The sequence below is a fragment of the Eleutherodactylus coqui genome, unplaced genomic scaffold (genome assembly GCF_035609145.1).
Source record: "Eleutherodactylus coqui strain aEleCoq1 unplaced genomic scaffold, aEleCoq1.hap1 HAP1_SCAFFOLD_307, whole genome shotgun sequence".
NCBI classification, from domain to species: Eukaryota; Metazoa; Chordata; class Amphibia; order Anura; family Eleutherodactylidae; genus Eleutherodactylus; species Eleutherodactylus coqui.
This window is the reverse complement of record NW_027102195.1, coordinates 26372-35000: the sequence shown is the minus strand read 5'-3', so window position 1 is coordinate 35000 and position 8629 is coordinate 26372.

Here is an 8629-nt window from a genome sequence, read left to right as displayed (position 1 = left end):
GCTGAGCCGACTGTCTATGCATGTCCTGAGAACCGGGATGGGGACAGACCTGTGGCTCCAGGCCGGGTTGGAGTTCCAGGAGGTCGGCCTGACTCTGGAGGTTTTCCCCTTAGCATTTCCCCATAGGCCAAAAGGGGGGAAGTCAAAAAAGCACCCCCAGCAGATGTATGCAGGAGGGGCTGGGGGGTGACGGAGAGCGGGCTGTTGGCAGCTGTGTGGTGGCTGCTGGCAGCCGTGTGCTGGCTGCAGGGGTGGGCCTGGGCGGCTGCCGAGGGCCCCCAAAGCGCAGCTACCAGCGGTGGCTCAAGACATTGCCTGAGCCTCCGATGTGCCCGGGCAGGACACCCGGGAGGCGGGGAGCAGCCCCCGCTGAAGCCCACGGCAGTTGGCAGAGATGAGTCTTTGAAAAAAACGACAAAGTCCAAACGCTCCAGGCGTGCCGGCCAGGGGTGCGGACCGGGCTGGCCGGGCCGGCGGGGGCTGCGGCGGCCGGGGCTGAGCCGAGTGTCAATGCATGTCGTGAGAACCGGGAAGGGGACAAACCGGTGGCTCCAGGCCGGGTTGGAGTTCCAGGAGGTCGGCCTGACTCTGGAGGTTTTCCCCTTAGCATTTCCCCATAGGCCAAAAGGGGGGAAGTCAAAAAAGCACCCCCGGCAGATGTATGCAGGAGGGGCTGGGGGGTGACGGAGAGCGGGCTGTTGGCAGCTGTGTGGTGGCTGCTGGCAGCCGTGTGCTGGCTGCAGGGGTGGGCCTGGGCGGCTGCCGAGGGCCCCCGTAGTGCACCTACCAGTAGGGGGCTCGAGACCCAGGCTGAGCCTCCGATGTGCCCGGGCAGGACACCCAGGAGGCGGGGAGCAGCCCCCGCTGAAGTCCATGGCAGTTGGCAGAGGCGAGTCTTGGAGAAAAAACGACAAAGTCCAAACGCTCCAGGCGTGCCGGCCAGGGGTGCGGACCCGGGTGGCCGGGCCGGCGGGAGCTGCGGCTGCCGGGGCTGAGCCGAGTATTAGTGCATGTCCTGAGAACCGGGAAGGGGACAAACCGGTGGCTCCAGGCCGGGTTGGAGTTCCAGGAGGTCGGCCTGACTCTGGAGGTTTTCCCCTTAGCATTTCCCCATAGGCCAAAAGGGGGGAAGTCAAAAAAGCACCCCCAGCAGATGTATGCAGAGTTGGGCTGGGGGGTGACGGAGAGCGGGCTGTTGGCAGCTGTGTGGTGGCTGCTGGCAGCCGTGTGCTGGCTGCAGGGGTGGGCCTGGGCGTCTGCGGAGGGCCCCTTCAGAGTGCACCTACCAGTAGGGGCTCAAGACCCAGGCTGAGCCTCCGATGTGCCCGGGCTGGACACCCAGGAGGCGGGCAGCAGCCCCCGCTGAAGCCCACGGCAGTTGGCAGAGATGGGTCTTTGAGAAAAAAATGACAAAGTCCAAACGCTCCAGGCGCTGGCCAGGGGTGCGGACCGGGCTGGCCGGGGCCGGCGGGAGCTGCGGCTGCCGGGGCTGAGCCGAGTGCCTATGCATGTCCTGAGAACCGGGAAGGGGACAAACCGGTGGCTCGAGGCCGGGCTGGAGTTCCAGGAGGTCGGCCTGACTCTGGAGGTTTTCCCCTTAGCTTTTCCCCATAGGCCAAAAGGGGGGAAGTCAAAAAAGCACCCCCGGCAGATGTATGCAGAGTTGGGCTGGAGGGTGACGGAGAGCGGGCTGTTGGCAGCTGTGTGGTGGCTGCTGGCAGCCGTGTGCTGGCTGCTGGGGTGGGCCTGGGCGGCTGCCGAGGGCCCCCTGAGTGCACCTAGCAGTAGGGGCTGATGACCCAGGCTGAGCCTCCGATGTGCCCGGGCAGGACACCCAGGAGGCGGGGAGCAGCCCCCGCTGAAGTCCACGGCATGTGCCAGAGGCGAGTCTTGGAGAAAAAACGACAAAGTCCAAACGCTCCAGGCGCCGGGCAGGGTGGCGGACCGGGCTGGCCGGGCCGGCGGGAGCTGCGGCTGCTGGGGCTGAGCCGAGTATTAGTGCATGTCCTGAGAACCGGGAAGGGGACAAACCGGTGGCTCCAGGCCGGGTGGGAGTTCCAGGAGGTCGGCCTGGCTCTGGAGGTTTTCCCCTTGGCTTTTCCCCATAGGCCTAAACGGGGGAAGTCAAAAAAGCACCCCCAGCAGATGTATGCGGAGGGGCTGGGGGTTGACGGGGAGCGGGCTGTTGGCAGCTGTGTGGTGGCTGCAGGGGTGGGCCTGGGCGGCTGCGGAGGGCCCCCTGAGTGCAGCTACCAGCGGTGGCTCAAGACATTGCCTGAGCCTCCGATGTGCCCGGGCAGGACACCCAGGAGGCGGGGAGCAGCCCCCGCTGAAGCCCACGGCAGTTGGCAGAGATGAGTCTTTGAAAAAATGACAAAGTCCAAACGCTCCAGGCGCTGGCCAGGGGTGCGGACCGGGCTGGCCGGGCCGGCGGGAGCTGCGGCTGCCGGGGCTGAGCCGAGTGTCGATGCATGTCGTGAGAACCGGGAAGGGGACAAACCGGTGGCTCCAGGCCGGGTTGGAGTTCCAGGAGGTCGGCCTGACTCTGGAGGTTTTCCCCTTAGCATTTCCCCATAGGCCAAAAGGGGGGAAGTCAAAAAAGCACCCCCAGCAGATGTATGCAGGAGGGGCTGGGGGGTGACGGAGAGCGGGCTGTTGGCAGCTGTGTGGTGGCTGCTGGCAGCCGTGTGCTGGCTGCAGGGGTGGGCCTGGGCGGCTGCGGAGGGCCCCCTGAGTGCACCTGCCCGCGGTGGCTGAAGACATTGCCTGACCCTCCGATGTGCCCGGGCAGGACACCCAGGAGGCGGGGAGCTGCCCCCGCTGAGGTCCATGGCAGTTGGCAGAGATGGGTCTTTGAGAAAAAATGACAAAGTCCAAACGCTCCAGGCGCTGGCCAGGGGCGCGGACCGGGCTGGCCGGGCCGGCGGGGGCTGCGGCGGCCGGGGCTTAGCCGAGTGTCAGTGCATGTCCTGAGAACCGGGAAGGGGACAAACCGGTGGCTCCAGGCCGGGTTGGAGTTCCAGGAGGTCGGCCTGACTCTGGAGGTTTTCCCCTTAGCTTTTCCCCATAGGCCAAAAGGGGGGAAGTCAAAAAAGCACCCCCAGCAGATGTATGCAGAGGGGCTGGTGGGTGATGGATAGTGGGCTGTTGGCAGCTGTGTGGTGGCTGCTGACAGCCGTGTGCTGGCTGCAGGGGTGGGCCTGGGCGGCTGCGGAGGGCCCCTTCAGAGTGCACCTACCAGTAGGGGCTCGAGACCCAGGCTGAGCCTCCGATGTGCCCGGGCTGGACACCCAGGAGGCGGGCAGCAGCCCCCGCTGAAGCCCACGGCAGTTGGCAGAGATGAGTCTTTGAAAAAAATGACAAAGTCCAAACGCTCCAGGCGTGCCGGCCAGGGGTGCGGACCCGGGCTGGCCGGGCCGGCGGGAGCTGCGGCTGCCGGGGCTGAGCCGAGTGTCGATGCATGTCCTGAGAACCGGGAAGGGGACAAACCGGTGGCTCCAGGCCGGGTTGGAGTTCCATGAGGTCGGCCTGACTCTGGAGGTTTTCCCCTTAGCATTTCCCCATAGGCCAAAAGGGGGGAAGTCAAAAAAGCACCCCCGGCAGATGTATGCAGGAGGGGCTGGGGGGTGACGGAGAGCGGGCTGTTGGCAGCTGTGTGGTGGCTGCTGGCAGCCGTGTGCTGGCTGCAGGGGTGGGCCTGGGCGGCTGCCGAGGGCCCCCGTAGTGCACCTACCAGTAGGGGGCTCGAGACCCAGGCTGAGCCTCCGATGTGCCCGGGCAGGACACCCAGGAGGCGGGGAGCAGCCCCCGCTGAAGTCCATGGCAGTTGGCAGAGGCGAGTCTTGGAGAAAAAACGACAAAGTCCAAACGCTCCAGGCGTGCCGGCCAGGGGTGCGGACCCGGGTGGCCGGGCCGGCGGGAGCTGCGGCTGCCGGGGCTGAGCCGAGTATTAGTGCATGTCCTGAGAACCGGGAAGGGGACAAACCGGTGGCTCCAGGCCGGGTTGGAGTTCCAGGAGGTCGGCCTGACTCTGGAGGTTTTCCCCTTAGCATTTCCCCATAGGCCAAAAGGGGGGAAGTCAAAAAAGCACCCCCAGCAGATGTATGCAGAGTTGGGCTGGGGGGTGACGGAGAGCGGGCTGTTGGCAGCTGTGTGGTGGCTGCTGGCAGCCGTGTGCTGGCTGCAGGGGTGGGCCTGGGCGTCTGCGGAGGGCCCCTTCAGAGTGCACCTACCAGTAGGGGCTCAAGACCCAGGCTGAGCCTCCGATGTGCCCGGGCTGGACACCCAGGAGGCGGGCAGCAGCCCCCGCTGAAGCCCACGGCAGTTGGCAGAGATGGGTCTTTGAGAAAAAAATGACAAAGTCCAAACGCTCCAGGCGCTGGCCAGGGGTGCGGACCGGGCTGGCCGGGGCCGGCGGGAGCTGCGGCTGCCGGGGCTGAGCCGAGTGCCTATGCATGTCCTGAGAACCGGGAAGGGGACAAACCGGTGGCTCGAGGCCGGGCTGGAGTTCCAGGAGGTCGGCCTGACTCTGGAGGTTTTCCCCTTAGCATTTCCCCATAGGCCAAAAGGGGGGAAGTCAAAAAAGCACCCCCAGCAGATGTATGCAGAAGGGGCTGGGGGGTGACGGGGAGCGGGCTGTTGGCAGCTGCGTGGTGGCTGCTGGCAGCCGTGTGCTGGCTGCAGGGGTGGGCCTGGGCGGCTGCGGAGGGCCCCCTGAGTGCACCTGCCAGCGGTGGTTGAAGACATTGCCTGAGCCTCCGATGTGCCCGGGCAGGACACCCGGGAGGCGGGGAACAGCCCCCGCTGAAGTCCATGGCATGTGCCAGAATCGAGTCTTGGAGAAAAAATGACAAAGTCCAAACGCTCCGGCGCCGGCCAGGGCGGTTGACCCCGGCTGGCCGGGCCGGCGGGGGCTGCGGCTGCCGGGGCTGAGCCGAGTGTCGATGCATGTCGTGAGAACCGGGAAGGGGACAAACCGGTGGCTCGAGGCCGGGTTGGAGTTCCAGGAGGTCGGCCTGACTCTGGAGGTTTTCCCCTTAGCATTTCCCCATAGGCCAAAACGGGGGAAGTCAAAAAAGCACCCCCAGCAGATGTATGCGGAGGGGCTGGGGGTTGACGGGGAGCGGGCTGTTGGCAGCTGTGTGGTGGCTGCAGGGGTGGGCCTGGGCGGCTGCGGAGGGCGCCTTCAGAGTGCACCTACCAGTAGGGGCTCAAGACCCAGGCTGACCCTCCGATGTGCCCGGGCAGGACACCCAGGAGGCGGGGAGCAGACACCCCCGCTGAAGCCCACGGCAGTTGGCAGAGATGAGTCTTTGAAAAAAATGACAAAGTCCAAACGCTCCAGGCGCTGGCCAGGGGTGCGGACCGGGCTGGCCGGGCCGGAGGGGGCTGCGGCTGCTGGGGCTGAGCCGACTGTCTATGCATGTCCTGAGAACCGGGATGGGGACAGACCTGTGGCTCCAGGCCGGGTTGGAGTTCCAGGAGGTCGGCCTGACTCTGGAGGTTTTCCCCTTAGCATTTCCCCATAGGCCAAAAGGGGGGAAGTCAAAAAAGCACCCCCAGCAGATGTATGCAGGAGGGGCTGGGGGGTGACGGAGAGCGGGCTGTTGGCAGCTGTGTGGTGGCTGCTGGCAGCCGTGTGCTGGCTGCAGGGGTGGGCCTGGGCGGCTGCCGAGGGCCCCCAAAGCGCAGCTACCAGCGGTGGCTCAAGACATTGCCTGAGCCTCCGATGTGCCCGGGCAGGACACCCGGGAGGCGGGGAGCAGCCCCCGCTGAAGCCCACGGCAGTTGGCAGAGATGAGTCTTTGAAAAAAACGACAAAGTCCAAACGCTCCAGGCGTGCCGGCCAGGGGTGCGGACCGGGCTGGCCGGGCCGGCGGGGGCTGCGGCGGCCGGGGCTGAGCCGAGTGTCAATGCATGTCGTGAGAACCGGGAAGGGGACAAACCGGTGGCTCCAGGCCGGGTTGGAGTTCCAGGAGGTCGGCCTGACTCTGGAGGTTTTCCCCTTAGCATTTCCCCATAGGCCAAAAGGGGGGAAGTCAAAAAAGCACCCCCGGCAGATGTATGCAGGAGGGGCTGGGGGGTGACGGAGAGCGGGCTGTTGGCAGCTGTGTGGTGGCTGCTGGCAGCCGTGTGCTGGCTGCAGGGGTGGGCCTGGGCGGCTGCCGAGGGCCCCCGTAGTGCACCTACCAGTAGGGGGCTCGAGACCCAGGCTGAGCCTCCGATGTGCCCGGGCAGGACACCCAGGAGGCGGGGAGCAGCCCCCGCTGAAGTCCATGGCAGTTGGCAGAGGCGAGTCTTGGAGAAAAAACGACAAAGTCCAAACGCTCCAGGCGTGCCGGCCAGGGGTGCGGACCCGGGTGGCCGGGCCGGCGGGAGCTGCGGCTGCCGGGGCTGAGCCGAGTATTAGTGCATGTCCTGAGAACCGGGAAGGGGACAAACCGGTGGCTCCAGGCCGGGTTGGAGTTCCAGGAGGTCGGCCTGACTCTGGAGGTTTTCCCCTTAGCATTTCCCCATAGGCCAAAAGGGGGGAAGTCAAAAAAGCACCCCCAGCAGATGTATGCAGAGTTGGGCTGGGGGGTGACGGAGAGCGGGCTGTTGGCAGCTGTGTGGTGGCTGCTGGCAGCCGTGTGCTGGCTGCAGGGGTGGGCCTGGGCGTCTGCGGAGGGCCCCTTCAGAGTGCACCTACCAGTAGGGGCTCAAGACCCAGGCTGAGCCTCCGATGTGCCCGGGCTGGACACCCAGGAGGCGGGCAGCAGCCCCCGCTGAAGCCCACGGCAGTTGGCAGAGATGGGTCTTTGAGAAAAAAATGACAAAGTCCAAACGCTCCAGGCGCTGGCCAGGGGTGCGGACCGGGCTGGCCGGGGCCGGCGGGAGCTGCGGCTGCCGGGGCTGAGCCGAGTGCCTATGCATGTCCTGAGAACCGGGAAGGGGACAAACCGGTGGCTCGAGGCCGGGCTGGAGTTCCAGGAGGTCGGCCTGACTCTGGAGGTTTTCCCCTTAGCTTTTCCCCATAGGCCAAAAGGGGGGAAGTCAAAAAAGCACCCCCGGCAGATGTATGCAGAGTTGGGCTGGAGGGTGACGGAGAGCGGGCTGTTGGCAGCTGTGTGGTGGCTGCTGGCAGCCGTGTGCTGGCTGCTGGGGTGGGCCTGGGCGGCTGCCGAGGGCCCCCTGAGTGCACCTAGCAGTAGGGGCTGATGACCCAGGCTGAGCCTCCGATGTGCCCGGGCAGGACACCCAGGAGGCGGGGAGCAGCCCCCGCTGAAGTCCACGGCATGTGCCAGAGGCGAGTCTTGGAGAAAAAACGACAAAGTCCAAACGCTCCAGGCGCCGGGCAGGGTGGCGGACCGGGCTGGCCGGGCCGGCGGGAGCTGCGGCTGCTGGGGCTGAGCCGAGTATTAGTGCATGTCCTGAGAACCGGGAAGGGGACAAACCGGTGGCTCCAGGCCGGGTGGGAGTTCCAGGAGGTCGGCCTGGCTCTGGAGGTTTTCCCCTTGGCTTTTCCCCATAGGCCTAAACGGGGGAAGTCAAAAAAGCACCCCCAGCAGATGTATGCGGAGGGGCTGGGGGTTGACGGGGAGCGGGCTGTTGGCAGCTGTGTGGTGGCTGCAGGGGTGGGCCTGGGCGGCTGCGGAGGGCCCCCTGAGTGCAGCTACCAGCGGTGGCTCAAGACATTGCCTGAGCCTCCGATGTGCCCGGGCAGGACACCCAGGAGGCGGGGAGCAGCCCCCGCTGAAGCCCACGGCAGTTGGCAGAGATGAGTCTTTGAAAAAATGACAAAGTCCAAACGCTCCAGGCGCTGGCCAGGGGTGCGGACCGGGCTGGCCGGGCCGGCGGGAGCTGCGGCTGCCGGGGCTGAGCCGAGTGTCGATGCATGTCGTGAGAACCGGGAAGGGGACAAACCGGTGGCTCCAGGCCGGGTTGGAGTTCCAGGAGGTCGGCCTGACTCTGGAGGTTTTCCCCTTAGCATTTCCCCATAGGCCAAAAGGGGGGAAGTCAAAAAAGCACCCCCAGCAGATGTATGCAGGAGGGGCTGGGGGGTGACGGAGAGCGGGCTGTTGGCAGCTGTGTGGTGGCTGCTGGCAGCCGTGTGCTGGCTGCAGGGGTGGGCCTGGGCGGCTGCGGAGGGCCCCCTGAGTGCACCTGCCCGCGGTGGCTGAAGACATTGCCTGACCCTCCGATGTGCCCGGGCAGGACACCCAGGAGGCGGGGAGCTGCCCCCGCTGAGGTCCATGGCAGTTGGCAGAGATGGGTCTTTGAGAAAAAATGACAAAGTCCAAACGCTCCAGGCGCTGGCCAGGGGCGCGGACCGGGCTGGCCGGGCCGGCGGGGGCTGCGGCGGCCGGGGCTTAGCCGAGTGTCAGTGCATGTCCTGAGAACCGGGAAGGGGACAAACCGGTGGCTCCAGGCCGGGTTGGAGTTCCAGGAGGTCGGCCTGACTCTGGAGGTTTTCCCCTTAGCTTTTCCCCATAGGCCAAAAGGGGGGAAGTCAAAAAAGCACCCCCAGCAGATGTATGCAGAGGGGCTGGTGGGTGATGGATAGTGGGCTGTTGGCAGCTGTGTGGTGGCTGCTGACAGCCGTGTGCTGGCTGCAGGGGTGGGCCTGGGCGGCTGCGGAGGGCCCCTTCAG